Source organism: Bubalus kerabau, chromosome 13 (assembly GCF_029407905.1).
Source record: "Bubalus kerabau isolate K-KA32 ecotype Philippines breed swamp buffalo chromosome 13, PCC_UOA_SB_1v2, whole genome shotgun sequence".
NCBI classification, from domain to species: domain Eukaryota; kingdom Metazoa; phylum Chordata; class Mammalia; order Artiodactyla; family Bovidae; genus Bubalus; species Bubalus kerabau.
In genome coordinates this window covers 22,697,689-22,715,609 of record NC_073636.1, presented here as the reverse complement: position 1 = coordinate 22,715,609, position 17,921 = coordinate 22,697,689, and the positions used below count along the sequence as shown (strand labels likewise).

At 40.1% G+C, this 17,921-nt stretch overlaps 1 protein-coding gene and 1 long non-coding RNA gene across 3 annotated transcripts in view; one reads left to right on the top strand and one right to left on the bottom strand.

The window, feature by feature from the left end:
• The window catches only part of NEBL (nebulette), a 377,813-nt gene that overhangs the window by 104,303 nt on the left and 255,589 nt on the right, over positions 1–17,921 (top strand). The gene's annotated exons all lie outside the window — the stretch shown is intronic.
• The window catches only part of LOC129625408 (uncharacterized), a 50,632-nt gene continuing 36,330 nt past the window's right edge, over positions 3,620–17,921 (bottom strand). Inside the window, exons 5-6 of the long non-coding RNA XR_008701427.1 lie at positions 17,310–17,372; positions 3,620–3,840 (exon numbers count right to left, since the gene is read on the bottom strand). This is a non-coding gene — a long non-coding RNA (uncharacterized LOC129625408). The remainder of the gene's footprint in view (positions 3,841–17,309; positions 17,373–17,921) is intronic.

Here is a 17,921-nt window from a genome sequence, read left to right as displayed (position 1 = left end):
GATGACTTTGTTGACAAGTTCTCCAGCTGATATTGATGCACGCCCAAGTTGGAGAACTGCTTTCCAGATGATCTCTAGGGCGTGCTAAAGTTCTGTGTCTTGTGATGTATCTTACCCCATTAGTTGTGTATGAAACCCCCCTTTTGTTTATAATAATGATTATTGCCTTAAGTGCATGAAGAGTGAGTTCAGATGGATATGACCACAGAGCACGTACAGGGAGTTGTGCCCTAGGAGATGGTAGCTCTCTGACTGTGCTTTGCTCTCAGGGGCTTAATAAGCTCTACTGTCTCTTTAAACTACAGTTTCTGCCATTTAGAGGCACCTCTTTAGCATTGCCTGGGAGATCTGGCTGCATCCCCTACTGCTATTTTTAGATGACCTGCATCAGATCCTAATAGAGTGACGAGCATGTCATGAGGACTTGAAATGTTTGTGTTTGGCAGGACTCAAATGCTATCTGACATATTAATGTCCTAATACTCAAATGCTATTATATCACGTTTTTGTACATTGGGTTCACATAAAACAAGGACTAGGATTTCCGTTAAAACTTTCCAAAGAAAACCCTCTAGTCTGGCTTGTTTGATGAGTGTACAATTTTATTTTGCTCACCCAAAATTGTAGCTGAAGGTTGGTGTTACCACCTTAATGCAATTGGTCTTTGACTCGCTTTTATTCCAAAATATACAGTTTCCAATAAGAGAACCATACTTTCTTTCTCAATTAATGTTCACTTTCATTTTCCTAATACTAGAGGACTGAAGAAAGTTAAGACAAGGGAGGGTTTTAATCAAAGCAGCAATTGACTTTGGTTTTAGTAAAATAACTTGGTGTGAACAGATGTCTGGCCAGCCCAGAGAATTATGCTTTACTATGTGTTGAAACTAATTTGAGAATATTGACTGCACATTATTTGGTAGAAAATATGCAATTATTAGGGTTATATATCCCCCACTGTCTGAGATTTACATTTATCAAGAGGACATTTATCCCCCTTTCCCCTTTGAAGTAGTCAGAAGGGATTTGAGTTACCTTTCAGTACTAGAAAGTATTTCCCTGGTTCCTCTGAATGTGTCTAAGGAAATCTGGAAGGAGATTTGCCTTTTAATACACTTGGATTTTGTATCCTGTTTGTTAAATGTTAACTTTTTTCATCATTAACGTCCCACAAATGAGCGTCTCTCTGTGCCCACCACCAGAGACACAGAGTTTGAGGGGCACCAGGTCTTGGGGGGCTGACAGTCTGGTAAACAGCCCTTGCCACACACGCAGTAAGAGCACCAGTGGATGCAGGCACGGGCGCTCTGGCTGCCTCATGAGGGGACTTACCCCGAGTGCTGGGTGCAGTGGTCAGTGGTAAGCATGGTGAACAGGGGGATGTGATAGCAGAGCTTTTCCAATATATGGTCTTTTAAATACATCATAATGATTTATAATACCATTTCACATTTTTATATTTAATTACTTTTATATCCATCTGTTTTATCCTCATAAGCACTCTACATATAGGCAGACTGGAAGAGAGAGACAAGGCTTAGTGCCTTTGACCCATCCAAGTTCAGATGTCCTGGGCTTAAGGCTTAGCTGTTTTATCCTTATAAGCACTCTACATATAGGCAAACTGGCAGAGAAAGACAAGGCTTAGTGCCTTTGACCCACCCAAATTCAGATGTCCTGGGCTTAAGGCTTAGCTCCTGTAGTTACCAATTGTGCATAGGATTATGGGATCTAAGCCTAAAACCCAGGGCATCTGAGTCCTGGTCCAAATGTTTTACACCCATAGGTAAGGAAATCTTTGGTTCTGAAGTGAACACAATCAGGTCTAGAACAGCTGATGGCTCGGAAATTACTTAAAGGATGTTTGAAATGTTTTTAAGTTTTGCAAAATTATTAATCTTTACATGCAACTCTGATAGTATAATAGCTTTGCGATGTTTTAAGAAAGTTTAGCTTGAGGTTTTGGACTGAGATAATTTTGTGTTTAATGTGGCATTTGATAAGCTTGCCATAAACTAATGTTGATTCTTTTAGAATAAGTTATTTTTTAAGAGTATTATAAAACTAAATGCATACTTTGTCATTTCCTAAGGAGAAGTCAAAAAGACTTCTAGTTTCTCAAATATGGAATGTTATGGTATATAGTTTTCCCCCTTTCTTGTTCATGCCTCTCTTTCCCTGTATTTTATTTATTTATTTGGTTGCAACTGGGTCTTAGTTGCGGGCACATGGGATCTTGTCTTTGTTGCGGCATGCAGAATCTTGAGTTGTGGCGTGTGGAATCTAGTTCCCTGTCCGGGGATTGAACCCAGGCCCTCTGCATTGGGGGGTGCAGAGTCTTAGTCATTGGGCCACCAGGAAGTTCCTCTCCATATTTTAAAGCCTCATCTTTATACATGGTTGGAGCCATTTTGTGTGTGTTTGAAATTATTTTTGATTATTTTAAAACATGTAATAAAACTTTATCAGAAAGAATTGTTAAATGCCATGTTTAGCTAATGCACTTTCCAAAAGTCTAGAAGAGCAAGGGTGGATCATACGTGTTTCTCCTGGAGCAGAGAGAATGTGCTGCTATCAGGATCACAGGCGGAATGAAGGGAGACGAGTCTAGCCTATTTGAACCAACCTTGGCTCTTGACCAGAATGGGGAGAGTGGATGACCTGTGGCACCGTGGCCAGGTCCCAGAGCCTCTAGAATGAATGTTATTCACTTTGATAGTAGCTGTTTTTAGTCATATTTCTGAGAAGACACACAACACTGATTGAAGTTGACTGTTAACATCTTTTGAACTTTGTCCCTTTTTTAGTTAATTGATGTATCTTCCAGTAGAAATAGAATTAAAGTTAGAACTTCTCCTTTGGTGGTAGAGCAAGCTGATTTTCAAGAGTATCTGATTTACTGAAGAAATTTGAAGAAACAACGTTAAGTCTAGTTTTAAACATTCTTTTCGTATCATATTATATTGTGAATAAATTAAGACTACAGGCATTTCTAAGAGAGTCTTACTGGGAACTCAGATTTGGGGAGTTAAGAGGCTACTGGGGTCAACCAGACTCTTAACAGATCTCACATTTGGGAACCAGTTTGTAGTAACCTGTATCTCTGGCAACATGTGAAGCTAAGACAAGGGTCTTCGATTGGACTGATTGGCATTGCTGGGACATCCCCAGTGTCCTTCTTCTGCCCTCTTTCAAAGTGTTGCTTTCTCTACCCAAGCTGCCCAGTCACACCATTGCTACCTGTTTAAAGGTATTACCCAGTTTTATGGCAAGAGTCAAATAGCAACCCTCTTCAGCAAATTGTTCTCCCATCTGGCGTCATCTCACTTTTCTCTGAAACTTCGTATAAGCTTTGTGCTTTTCAAAATGAAATTACTTACGTTAAAGCCCCTAATATGTACCTGGCACGTAGACACTTAAGGAATGTCAGCTTTCCATCTCGTTTTATTTTGCTTTATTTTGTGACTGTGTATAAGACTACTTTGCATTTAGCATTTAATAAAGTTGATATTTTCTGCTTGTTTTAACAATACTTTATTATAGAAAATACATTATGCATGCAAAAGACTATAAATTAAATGCACATTTTAAAGATTCATAAAATTTAGCATCTGCATATAAGTTGCTGAGCTTACAAAAGGGGTGGCCATTATTGCATGGAGCCCTCTGTCTTAGTTCATTCAGCTGCTGTCACAAAAATATCACATCCTGGTAGCTTAAACAACAAACATTTGTTTCTCACAGTTTGGAGGCTGGGAAGTTCAAGAGCAAGGAACTGGCAGGTTTGGTGTCCGGTGAGGCTCGCTTTCTAGTTCATAGTTGTCTTCCTGCTGCGTCCTCCTGTGGCCAAAAGGATGAGCGTTCTCCCTGGGGCCTCTTTTGTAAGGGCACTAATCCCATTCTGAGGGCTCCTGACCTAAGCACCTCCCTAGGACCCCACCTCCTGTTACCATCACATTGGAAATCAGGATTTCAGCATGTGAATTTGGGGGGATCTAAGGACTGGAAACAGTCAGTTTTCATTCCAATCCCAAAGAAAGGCAATGCCAAAGAATGCTCAAACTACCGCACAATTGCACTCCTCTCACACGCTAGTAAAGTAATGCTCAAAATTCTCCAAGCCAGGCTTCAGCAATATGTGAACCGTGAGCTTCCAGATGTTCAAGCTGGTTTTAGAAAAGGCAGAGGAACCAGAGATCAAATTGCCAACATCTGCTGGATCATGGAAAAAGCAAGAGAGTTCCAGAAAAACATCTATTTCTGCTTTATTGACTATGCCAAAGCCTTTGACTGTGTGGATCACAATAAACTGTGGAAAATTCTGAAAGAGATGGGAATACCAGACCACCTGATCTGCCTCTTGAGAAATTTGTATGCAGGTCAGGAAGCAACAGTTAGAACTGGACATGGAACAACAGACTGGTTCCAAATAGGAAAAGGAGTTCATCAAGGCTGTATACTGTCACCCTGCTTATTTAACTTATGTGCAGAGTACATCATGAGAAACGCTGGGCTGGAGGAAGCACAAGCTATAATCAAGATTGCCGGGAGAAATCTCAATAACCTCAGATATGCAGATGACACCACCCTTATGACAGAAAGTGAAGAGGAAGTAAAGAGCCTCTTGATGAAAGTGAAAGAGGAGAGTGAAAAGTTGGCTTAAAGCTCAACATTCAGAAAACTTACATCATGGCATCTGGTCCCATCACTTCATGGGAAATAGATCGGGAAACAGTGGAAACAGTGTCAGACTTTATTTTTCTGGGCTCCAAAATCACTGCAGATGGTGACTGCAGCCATGAAATTAAAAGATGCTTGCTCCTAGGAAGGAAAGTTATGACTAACCTAGATAGCATATTAAAAAGCAGAGACATTACTTTGCCAACAAAGCTTCGTCTAGTCAAGGCTATGGTTTTTCCTGTGGTCATGTATGGATGTTAGAGTTGGACTGTGAAGAAAGCTGAGCGCCGAACAATTGATGCTTTTGAACTGTGGTGTTGGAGAAGACTCTTGAGAGTCCCTTGGACTGCAAGGAAACCCATCCAGTCCATTCTGAAGGAGATCAGCCCTGGGATTTCTTCGGAAGGAATGATGCTAAAGCTGAAACTCCAGTACTTTGGCCACCTCATGCGAAGAGTTGACTCATTGGAAAAGACTCTGATGCTGGGAGGGATTGAGGGCAGGAGGAAAAGGGGATGACAGAGGATGAGATGGCTGGATGGCATCACCGACTCGATGGATGTAAGTTTGAGTGAACTCTGGGAGTTGGTGATGGACGGGGAGGCCTGGCGTGCTGCGATTCATGGGGTTGCAAAGAGTTGGACATGACTGAGCAACTGAACTGAACTGAACGGAAACATTCAGTCCATGACATCCTCTTTGACCACATTTCTCTCCTTCTTGGGGTAACTGCAGTCCTAAATTTTATGTTTATAATTTCCTTGCTTTCTTTTGCAATTAATCTGGATATGGATAATTCCATAAAGAATATATTTCCTGATTTTATCTCTTCTTGAACTGTATATCAATACTAGTAGAATGAAACTGTGTGTTCTCCTGACTTGCTTAATTCCACTCAGTATTATGTTGTTGGGATTGAATTGTGCTGCTGTGATTTTAATGGTTGTGTAGTATTCCAGGGCACAGTGTATCCAGTTTCTTAATAGACAATGTGGGTATAAAATGTGAAAGAGTCTGAGTCTAGAGAATATACCTGTGAATGGAATTGCTAGGTCTGTGCATATTTCCAGCATGTCTGAGTATGGTGCTACTTTGTTTTCTAAAGCAATTGTACTAAGTTTTTCTTCCACCAGCTGCATATACTTGTTCCTGTTGCTCCAGAGTTTTTTCCCTAATGATTTTTTTTTTAAGATGAACACTTGTTTTTTTTTTTTTTTTTAATGTTTATTTATTTGGCTGTGCTTGGTCTTAGTTGCGGCACACGGGATCTTCGATCTTTGTTGCAGCATGTGGGATCTAGTTCCCGACCTGGACTGGAATCTGGGCCCCCTGCATTGGAAGTGTGGAGTTTTAGCCACTAGACCACCAGGGAAGTTGCTCCCTGCTTTTAAAGTGCCAGAGGGTCATCACCATAGTGTTGTTTGCATATCCAGTTTTCAACACTGAAACTTTCTCAAATTTGGCAAATACTGGGTTCTAGAATTGAGCCAATTTCCCCTTCTTCTCTGAAGAAATCTATGCTGGTTTTTATGAACAAGAGGAAGCACCATGTAGGAGAAAGTCCAGATGGGAAGCAGGGATTCCTGGCGTGAGCTCTGGGCCCACAGTCACGAGCTTCATGAGGCAGGATATTCTCTGCTGTGAAGAACAGAGAGTCATCCTTACCTCATGGTGTGGAGATGTCTTCACAGTGTCTAGCCACGTCAGAGCGCAGTGACTACAAGCCGCTCTATGCTTCCTGTCTAACTGCTCCAGCGCTACTGAGGCCGGTTTGAACATGGTTCATTGGTCTGTAATGTGATGAATCACCCAGAGACAACTAAGCCTCAGGACAAACAAAGCCTTTGTCTGTGTAGCCGCAGGGCAGCCTGCAGCCAAGCTCCTCTGGCTGGTGCTAATGTGTGTGCATCTACTTCGAGTCCTTTCTAGTAGTTTCTTTTCATTTTCATACGAGAGTCTCCCTGAGTTCTCTTATAGGAATTGTGGCTACTTTGGGGGCTGATTCGATTGGATCGTTTGGGCTGTGGGTGTGTCGTAGAGTTGGGTGGTGGAAGCAGTTGTGTAAATTGTAGTTTATTGAACACAAACCACTTACCGTGTGCCAGACCTGTTCAAAGGACTTTATTACTTCACATCATCCTCATAACAACTCTGTTAGGTGCTTACTAAAGGGAACTGAGACCTAGAGAGGTGAAACACCATGTCCAAGTGACAGAGCTGGTGGGTGGGAAAGCCAGGATACAGCTAGACAGCTGGTGGTTACCTGAAGCTAGTGAAGCAAGGCAGAGGGAAGTGCCTTTTCCCATATGTCACATGCCCACTGTGTGCCCTTTGTGTGTCGATCCAGCATTGACACCAAAGTTAAGGCAGCTGTCACTTTAGCACCAACCCCCCACCCCTGATCCCAGCCCTGCTTCCTTTCTGTATGTGAATTAGCGGATTTAAAAAATCACTGCCAGCTGAACATCATCACCCTTTTTATAATGTCTCCTGGGGTCTCAGAGAATTCTTGCCAGTCCTCAAAACTGTAAATATTTTTCAGGAAATATAGTTACTAAACATATCCGACCTTGCTCTGCCATAAGGGATACTTTCTGTTTTTCTTGTTAATAGTAATAACAACAAAAACAAACAGAAAACCGAAACCAGCATAAACAAGATAAACTATCAGTGGATCCATAAGCACCTTTGTGCTGTGTCTACCTCATCAGCCACAGCAGTATCTTTCACAAGGTGGTTAGAAGCTCTTTTGAAAACAATATTTTAGCCTAAGTTTCCATTTTTTCTTGTTTTGCTCATTTTACTCTGATATCCTTAGTGTGTAAGCATATTTGTTGATTTTTGCTTTCTAGTACTTACAAACTCTCACATTGATTTCGCTGAAATCTCAGGGACACTTTTAAAAATGAACTCCTAAATTAATGTGCATGTTTCCTTGGGGATTGTTATAGTAAGGGACCATCGAATGAGTTTTACAAAGAATCCAAGGGATTTGCTTATTTTTGTATTGGAAAAGCAAAAACAGCTTTACTCTCTCTCCCCCAACTATTAACACTCATATATCACAGTAATCCAAGTCTATGCCCCAACCAGTAATGCTGAAGAAGCTGAAGTTGAACGATTCTATGAAGACCTACAAGACCTTTTAGAACTAACACCCAAAAAAGATGTCCTTTTCATTATAGGGGACTGGAATACAAAAGTAGGAAGTCAAGAAACACCTGTAGTAACAGGCAAATTTGGCCTTGGAATACAGAATGAAGCAGGGCAAAGACTAATAGAGTTTTGCCAAGAAAATGCACTGGTCATAACAAACACCCTCTTCCAACAACACAAGAGAAGACTCTACACATGGACATCACCAGATGGTCAACACCGAAATCAGATTGATTATATTCTTCACAGCCAAAGATGGAGAAGCTCTATACAGTCAACCAAAACAAGACTAGGAGCTGACTGTGGCTCAGATCATGAACTCCTTATTGCCAAATTCAGACTGAAATTGAAGAAAGTGGGGAAAACCACTAGACCATTCAGGTATGACCTAAATCAAATCCCTTAAGATTATCCAGTGGAAGTGAGAAATAGATTTAAGGGCCTAGATCTGATAGATAGAGTGCTTGATGAACTATGGACTGAGGTTCGTGACATTGTACAGGAGACAGGAATCAAGACCATTCCCATGGAAAAGAAATGCAAAAAAGCAAAATGGCTGTCTGGGGAGGCCTTACAAATAGCTGTGAAAAGAAGAGAAGCGAAAAGCAAAGGAGAAAAGGAAAGATATAAGCATCTGAATGCAGTGTTCCAAAGAATAGCAAGAAGAGATAAGAAAGCCTTCCTCAGCGATCAGTGCAAAGAAATAGAGGAAAACAACAGAATGGGAAAGACTAGAGATCTCTTCAAGAAAATTAGAGCTACCAAGGGAACATTTCATGCAAAGATAGGCTCGATAAAGGACAGAAATGGTATGGACCTGACAGAAGCAGAAGATATTAAGAAGAGGTGGCAAGAATACACAGAAGAACTGTACAAAAAAGATCTTCATGATCCAGATAATGAGGATGGTGTGATCACTGACCTAGAGCCAGACATCCTGGAATGTGAAGTCAAGTGGGCCTTAGAAAGCATCACTACGAACAAAGCTAGTTGGAGGTGATGGCATTCCAGTTGAGCTATTTCAAATCCTGAAAGATGATGCTGTGAAAGTGCTGCACTCAGTATGCCAGCAAATTTGGAAAACTCAGCAGTGGCCACAGGACTGGAAAAGGTCAGTTTTCATTCCAATCCCAAAGAAAGGCAATCCCAAAGAATGCTCAAACTACCACACATTTGCAGTCATCTCAAACGCTAGTAAAGTAATGCTCAAAATTCTCCAAGCCAGGCTTCAGCAATATGTGAACCGTGAACTTCCAGCTGTTCAAGCTGGTTTTAGAAAAGGCAGAGGAACCAGAGATCAAGTTGCCAACATCTGCTGGATCATGGAAAAAGCAAGAGAGTTCCAGAAAAACATCTATTTCTGCTTTATTGACTATGCCAAAGCCTTTGACTGTGTGGATCACAATAAACTGTGGACAATTCTGAAAGAGATGGGAATACCAGACCACCTGATCTGCCTCTTGAGAAATTTGTATGCAGGTCAGGAAGCAACAGTTAGAACTGGACATGGAACAACAGACTGGTTCCAAATAGGAAAAGGAGTACGTCAAGGCTGTATATTGTCACCCTGCTTATTTAACTTATATGCAGAGTACATCATAAGAAACGCTGGACTGGAAGAAACACAAGCTGAATCAAGATTGCCGGGAGAAATATCAATAACCTCAGATATGCAGATGACACCACCCTTATGACAGAAAGTGAAGAGGAACTAAAGAGCCTCTTGATGAAGGTGAAAGTGGAGAGTGAAAAATTTGGCTTAAAGCTCAACATTCAGAAAATGAAGATCATGGCATCTGGTCCCATCACTTCATGGGAAATAGATCGGGAAACAGTGGAAACAGTGAGAGACTTTATTGTTTTGGGCTCCAAAATCACTGCAGTTGGTGGTTGAAGCCATGAAATTAAAAGATGCTTACTCCTTGGAAGGAAAGTTATGACCAACCTAGATAGCATATTAAAAAGCAGAGACATTACTTTGCCAACAAAGGTTCGTCTAGTCAAGGCAATGGTTTTTCCTGTGGTCATGTATGGATGTGAGAGTTGGACTGTGAAGAAAGCTGAGCACTGAAGAATTGATGCTTTTGAACTGCGGTGTTGGAGAAGACTCGTGAGAGTCCCTTGGACGGCAAGGAGATCCAACCAGTCTATTTTGAAGGAGATCAGCCCAGGGATTTCTTTGGAATGAATGATGCTAAAGCTGAAACTCCAGTACTTTGGCCACCTCATGCGAAGAGTTGACTCATTGGAAAAGACTCTGATGCTGGGAGGGATTGGGGGTAGGAGGAGAAGGGGACGACAGAGGATGAGATGGCTAGATGGCATCACTGACTCGATGGACGTGAATCTGGGTGAACTCCACGTGTTGGTGATGGACAGGGAGGCCTGGCGTGCTGTGATTCATGGGGTCACAAAGAGTGGGACACGACTGAGCGACTGAACTGAACTGAAGTGATTAAAAAACTATCTGAAATTCCCATCCTCCAGAAACAATTGTTGTTAGTATTTTTGTGTATTCCCTGCCAGACTTTTGAAGTGTGTGAGTGGTTGTGACAATGTGAAAAATGCCTAGAAGGATAGACACTATTTAAAAAAGTGGGAGGTGAGATTATAACCAAGAAGTTAGCATAATACCTCATCCCCTTCTTTTTCCTTCTCAGGAATCTCCAAACTGCAAATTTTGTATTGTACATGGTCAAGATGGATGAGGATCAAGAATGTTGTCAGTGAATTTTTTACGGTGATCCCAGCTCCTTTACTGAGGTCACCAGAGGGCAAGGCCAGAGCAGATGGGTCTTGAGCGGCCACATTTAGCTGTGGCTCGAGCTCTCGTTGGACGTGAGCAGGTGGTTTTCCATAGGCAGTAGGCTAGAGAGGACCCATTCTGTAACATCCATCCTATTCCAGGTCTGGAATGAAACTGCTCTTCCTGATTTTTGGGGATTTCACTGGGTTATCCACACCATTTCAAGAAAATGCCATTTAATCTTGGTTCAAGCATCTCTTCAGACTTAGCCCTGGGTGCCAAGAGCTTCTGTGTGCAGATGTTTAATTGATGACAGTCAGCTGGTGACTGAGTTCCCCATGTAGGGAATATCCCCATGTAGGGAGGAATTCTGCCTCCACACTACCTTCAGACTCCAGCTGCAGTATTCAACACTTCTTGCTGAACTGGCCTTCAGATTTTGGATTTTCCTGCCCCTGTGACACAATAGTAAAGAATCCATCTGCCAATGCAGGAGAGAAGAGTTTGATCCCTGGGTCAGGAAGATCCCCTGGAGGAGGAAATGGCAACCCACTCCAGTATTCTTGCCTAGAGATTCCCATGGACAGAGGAGCCTGGTGGTCTGCCGTGCATGGGGTCACAAAGAGTCAGACAGGACTGAATGGCTGTGCATGCATGCACAATCACGTTAGCTGAGTCCTTAAAATCTCTCTCTCGTTTTATGTGTGTGTGTGTGTGTGTGTATAGTCGTGCTGGTTTAGTTGCTAAGTCGTGCCCAATTCTTGCTACACCATGGACTGTTGCCCACCAGGCTCCTCTGACCTTGGGATTTCCCAAGCGAGAATACTGGAGTGGGTTGCCATTTCCTCCTCCAGGGGATCTTCCCAACCCAGGGATTGAATCTTGGTCTCCTGCATTGCAGGTGGATTTTTTTTACTGACTGAGCTACCAAAGAAGCCCATGTATCTATCTATCTACCTATGTATCTATCTATCTATCTACATATGTGTATAAATCTGTCTGTGTATATATGTGTGTGTGTGTGTATATAATATATATATATATATATATAGGCATTTCCTTCTCCAGGGGACATTCCTGACCCAGGGATTGAATCTGGGTCTCCTGCATTGCAGATGGATTCTTTACTGACTGAACCACCAAGGAAGCCCACATATATATATATATAAATCCTACTGAGTCTTCTTTTTCTGGAGAACCTAATACAGCAGCGTTTACATCTTTACCACTTTGGTGTTTTAAAAATTCATGTGGCGCTAAGATCTGTTGTTCACTTTTGTTTACCTGTTTCCCCCCCTCCCCCCTCCACACTGCCACAGGAAGAAATTTACCACGTCTGAGTAGCGTGGCCCTTGAAGGAAGAAGTGCACTCTGGGAGATACTCTGAGTGGCAGCCATCAAGAGCCGTCAGGGCACGTCTGTATTTACATGTTTTCCAGCCATGTTTCCCCAGCATGTTGCGGATCTGTGACTCTCCTCGGAGGAATTTGGTATTCAGAAGTCAATAAACAAATTACATTGATCTGTAATGTGGGGCTGTCACAGTGACTGATGGAATACTAGCTCTTTCAGAACAGTGTGTGAGGGAAAAACAAGACTGAAGGTGCCCATGCAAGTGACAAGGGATGCTGTAAAAATTCAGTGCAGAGTGTTCCTTTTGGTGGAGTTGCCACCATGGAAATTTTTATCTTGGAAAGCTGCTCACTTTGCATATTGTGACATACAGAAGTCTTTTGTCGGGTAGTTTCTGGATTTATCAGTTGCATAAATATTCTACAGTGTTTGCATGCCTCACAAAGAAAGGAAGCTTATAAGCTATATGACAGCATCGTTGTGGGATAAAAGTGGGCCTCTTGGCAAAGTGAATAATACTTGAAATTTATATATCCTTTCATGATCTATTTCAGTTGATAGCCTTTGACAACATCACTCAGGCATGTGGGAAAGATATTACAACCCCTTTTTACAGTATGAAGAGAGGAGCCTCTTGAGATGAAGTGACTTGGTCAAGGTCACAGAGAATTAAGACATCTCTTCTGATTCATACAATAGTTGCTTAGGTTATTTAGGGGCCAGATTTCCATAGAAGTCATCCAGTATGTTGTTGAGTCCCTACTGGGTACTTAGGCAATATTTACTTTATATCAATCTTATTTGTGGCAAAAAGAAGATTATATTAAAAAAAATTCTTTTTATAACTTCATTTGGAACAGTAGTAAATACAAAGAGATCTGTTATTGAATGGCCTTAAGTGTTATTAAACTTAAATTTTAAGGGAACCTTAAATTTCTAACAATTTATGGAAACTTACTTTCTAATAAATCAATGTGAGTTTATTATTGATAGAGACTTCTTTTGAAATAACTAGAACATTGCTAATTCTGATATATACTTTTATTGCTTTCTGTCCCGTTCTCCTCATCCACTACCTGACTGGATATTGTCTTTGGGTGTAGAGCTTCCAGATAGGGTGTGATTCATTCAAGTATTGTCGGACATTTTGACAAGGGTTGGCTCAGTCATCACTTTGTCCATGGCCATAGTCGGTGTGTGTAACTTTCATCCATCTTTTATTTTTGTTCCTGAGTAAATCAGCAAGACTGTGTATGTGTGTGGAGTGTATGTGTATTTAACTGACAGTGTTAAGTAAAAGTGACTAAAATTATGATCTGCTTTTCCACACAGTTTAGATTTGCGGCTTTTTCATTATAGGGATGTCGTTAGTGATCAACTTCTAGTGTATCTGAAAAGGCCACTTGACAGACATAGGCATAAAATTAGTATTTGGTAAATCATGCTTCCTTGAACATAGAAAGCTATAAAAAATGTACTAAAATTGTATGTATACTTTTTTCCCCATTCAAATTGGATATTTCCCCTTTATTTATTAAAGTAGCAAGTGATAAAATTATTGAAATGAGGTTATAACTTGGCACAAAAGAATCCAAATTTTTTAAAAGCAGGAAGCAAATGAGAAGTCGCATGTCTGCCTTTATTTCTTGGCCAAAGAGGATTTTTTTTAAAGAAGTTGGACATTCACAGTGTTTTTGATGTCTTCTGAATTTGTGAGGACCATTGCAGTAGCATTTGGGATGGGTTTTCAGTTTTCAGCAGTTAATGATGCAAGACTGGGATTTGACACCTGAAAGAAGATAAGCATGTTTATTTAAATGTGTAAACTGAATTTTCCAACGAATTATGATTTGTTCAGTACTTGAGTGGTCAGAGCATACATTTTTGGTTTCTATTGATTTACTGTAGTATTTCCTACAATTCAGAAACTGTAAAAACTGTTAGTGACTTTAAACAACTGGTGTGGAGTGAAAGTAATAATTTTAAAGATATAGTTTAAATTTTAACAATTTATGGAAGCCTTTAAGCATCCAGGTATATTGGAAGTGAAAAGCTTAATTCCATTTGAGCAAAGTAGTCTATAATTAACACTCTTTTGAAAATGTCTATTTTGGATCAGTCATACCTTTTTTTTCCTACCAGTTTCCAATGAGCTGTTCAGTGTATCATTCTTTCAGTTAATCGGTCTTTTAGTCACTCATCTCTCCATTCAATAGTTTTCTCAAGTTCCTTTCCTTCCCACCAGGAAGCACGCAGACAGTTAGCGGTAATGGGATGTACACACGTTCTGTCGTAAGCAAGTTACACAAGTGCTGCTTTGAGTGTGTGGCTGGGAGATCAGAGAAGGGTTTATGGAACAGGCGCATGTGAACAGGGTCTGAAAGGATGGATCAGCCATTCGGCAGAGCACATTCAAAGAAAATCAAAAGCAAAGGCATCTGGCTGGAAATCTTAGTGCTGACCAAGGAGTCTGTGAACACTTACGTGAATTTATTTTCTAGTGTTTTAAACTCTCCTTTCCAATATACATACTTAGGCCAAAGTGCTGTGTAAATGGGCATTTCTCAGGATATATCCTGAGGAACACCAGTTGTGTGAGATGTTTCTGGCCAATGAGGGCCAAATCTGAGCAGTCCTGCAATAAAGAACCTGTTTAACTTGGTCGATTCAAATTTATTTGATGACAGAGTACCCTCACCCCTTTATTTTGAACAACAACTTGTTAACAACATCCCATGGAGTCTGTTTTCCATGGAGCGTTATTTATGGAACATTGGTCAGCAATGTTCTCCAACCTTAGCTTTCTTATATTTCCTACCTTGTTTTAAAACAGTTCTGTAGAAAGGACCTTCAGGTAGCGGTACTCACATTGTGGATATAGACTAGTGGTTCGGGTGTGTATATAATTCACTTTACATTTCTCTCCTCCCACCTTGAACTTTGACAACTATGATATCTTATTGGTGATAATAGAAGCAAATACATCATATATATATATATATATATATATATATATATATATATAATATATGTGATTACATAGCCTGATGCATCTATGTTGAATAAATGTAACAGTGTTATTATTAGATACTTAATCATTACTTGTTGAAAGGATGAAGGTTTGAGAGACAAGACCTCAGTGTTCTGGCTTGGCAGATATTTTACTGAGGAGTAACAGTTACAACATATGCAACCCTCTCAGTAGGAAAGGCGATGATATTAAAATATTCCCAGCTAGAATTCTTTTTGAGAAAATAGAAATTTAGTTTATTAATAAATTCATAATTCCTTTAGTCATGTATGTGTGTATATATAGATGTGAGTCACATGAATGTTATTTTGTTAAAGAGAAAATTAAATTTTGGAGAATGATATCTAACAGTTGTCCCTTCTAAATGGAAAAGTTAAGCCTTCAAGGAAAGGAGCTAATTATCTTGTTCATTGTGCATAGAAAGCACACTTGGAGATCTTGGATTTTTATGATTGCAGGCTTTCAAAATTCTGACAAGGCTGCTTCTAAATTAGTCAATGTCAAGTGCTGTCTTTTTGTAGATTGACAACTGGTTGGTGTTGCTTCATTTTACTGAAAGAAGAAAAGGATCAAAAATGGCTCCACCATCTGTTGTTGGGAATCAGGGGATGGAAGGGTAATAGTACCGGGTGAGGAGAGGGTACTGCTGAGCTGCAATCTCAGGCCCTTTCTAAGATACAAATTTTACTACATTTGGAAAGATAACTATTGTCAGATTTGAATCTTCTGTAAAAGTGGTTATAGCTTATAAGAAGGTACTGGTGGAAAAGCATTCCTTTCTTGTTTGTTTACAGAGCAGCCTCTCCCCCTCCCCCGCCCCTTCATTTCCTGGGAAATGTTATTTTTGAGCCAGAAAGGCAAAGTCTTCCTCTGAGAACTTAATTAAATGCTTCAATGGAGTGAACTACTTTTACTTTTCATGTGGTTTAATTTTCTAAGTAAAAGCGACGCCTGTCTGTGAAAGCCATTTGTTTTTGTTAATCAAAATTAATGTATAATGCTTATCAGGTGGAAAAGAAAATTATAGAGTTAAGAGCCTGTGGTCTGCTCTGTGCTGGTAAATGTGTAACAATCGACTCTCTGGGAACAAAAAGTCAAATTTGCAGTGTTTGCCATTTTCTGTGGTGAAAAGACTCCCACCCTGGTTAATTTCAAGTCACCAGCCAGACATCACAGAACATGGAGTTGGAAAGAGATACACAACAGAGCAGATTATACAGTGCTTTCCTTTACAGCACAGTAGATGCAAATGATGCCAAGAGCACAGATAATAATACGCAGTGTGGTAGAATAATTATGAACTGGTGAGATTTGAATATTTATTACTTTAGGTTGTATTATAATTTATTTAACTCTGTTTATATAATTTAATTTTTTTAAAATGGCTGTATTAGCAGCTTGCCCACAACATTCCTGAAAAATTAATGATTTACTCTCAGAAGGTAGCATGAGTTGGCTCTAGCGGGGCAGACCACTGGTGGGGTAGACCTGTGTTAGATTTGTGTCTGACACTTACTGGTTGTTTGATGAGTACTTACCTCATAGGGTTGTTAGGATGATTAAATGAGATATTGAGTACAAGTCCTTAGAGTAATGCCTGACACTCTAGTAAGTGTTCAAAAACTGCAAGTAGTTATAATGTTTGATCTTTTACAAGAAAGGGAATGCACAATGGCTCTCTGTATAGGTTTCTTTCTAGTTATTTTAAACTACAGATGACCTTTGAACAATGCGAGGGTTAAGGGCACCATATTCTGTGCAGTAGAAAAATCTGTGTATGACTTTGACTCCTCCCAAAACCTTACTAATAGCCTACTCTTAACTACTCCTGACATAAACAGGTATTTTGTATGTTATACATATTTTGTATATGTATTATATACTGTATTCTTATAATAAAGTAAGCTAGAGAAAAGAAAATATTATTAAGGAAATCATAAGGAAGAGAAAATACATTCATGGGACTGTATGTGTTTATTGATAGAGTAAGTTTATGTCATCTGTTCACAAGATGAATTGTCTAAAAGTACCAACACCCAGATGGTCTTATATGATGTGTTACACTGTAGATGTTGTATGTATTATAACACTTGACGTCAAAAGTGAAAATATGATGTGAAAAAGAATTTCATATTTATTTACAGCAGTGTTCTATGCATTGATAATGAAGAAACAGCAATATGATTGCTTCATGATCACCAGTGTTATTGATAGGATTGCTCACAGTAGCCTAGACTATACACTAATGAATGAACCATTATAAAATCTCTGTGGCATACAGTGTTGCAGTCAAATCCATAACACATAACTGGGAACATCCTTACATTAAAAAAACTCACTTACCTGCGATGATAAACAGTTTCTCCACTTATGAGAGAAAGAGGCAAACCATATGGTACTGTAATTCTTTGAAAGCAAAATGATAAAACAGTAAGAAAACGAACAGTAAGAAAATTAAACAAAATGGTAAAGCAGTAAGAAAACTAAACTAAAACAACTTATGCCCATCTAAGGATAGGTCAATCTAGACAGCATATTAAAAAGCAGAGACATTACTTTGCCAACAAAGGTCTGTCTAGTCAAGGCTATGGTTTTCCCAGTGGTCATGTATGGTTGTGAGAGTTGGACTATAAAGAAGGCTGAGCCACAGAAGAATTGATGCTTTTGAACTGTGGTGTTGGAGAAGACTCTTGAGAGTCCCTTGGACTGCAAGGAGATCCAACGAGTCCATCCTAAAGGAGATTAGTCCTGAGTGTTCATTGGAAGGACTGATGTTGAAGCTGAACCTCCAATACTTTGGCCACCTGATGCAAAGAACTGACTCATTTGAAAAGACCCTGATGCTGGGAAAGATTGAAGGCAGGAGGAGAAGGGGACGACAGAGGATGAGATGATTGGATGGTATCACCGACTCCATGGACATGAGTTTGGGTAAACTCTGGAGCTGGTGATGGA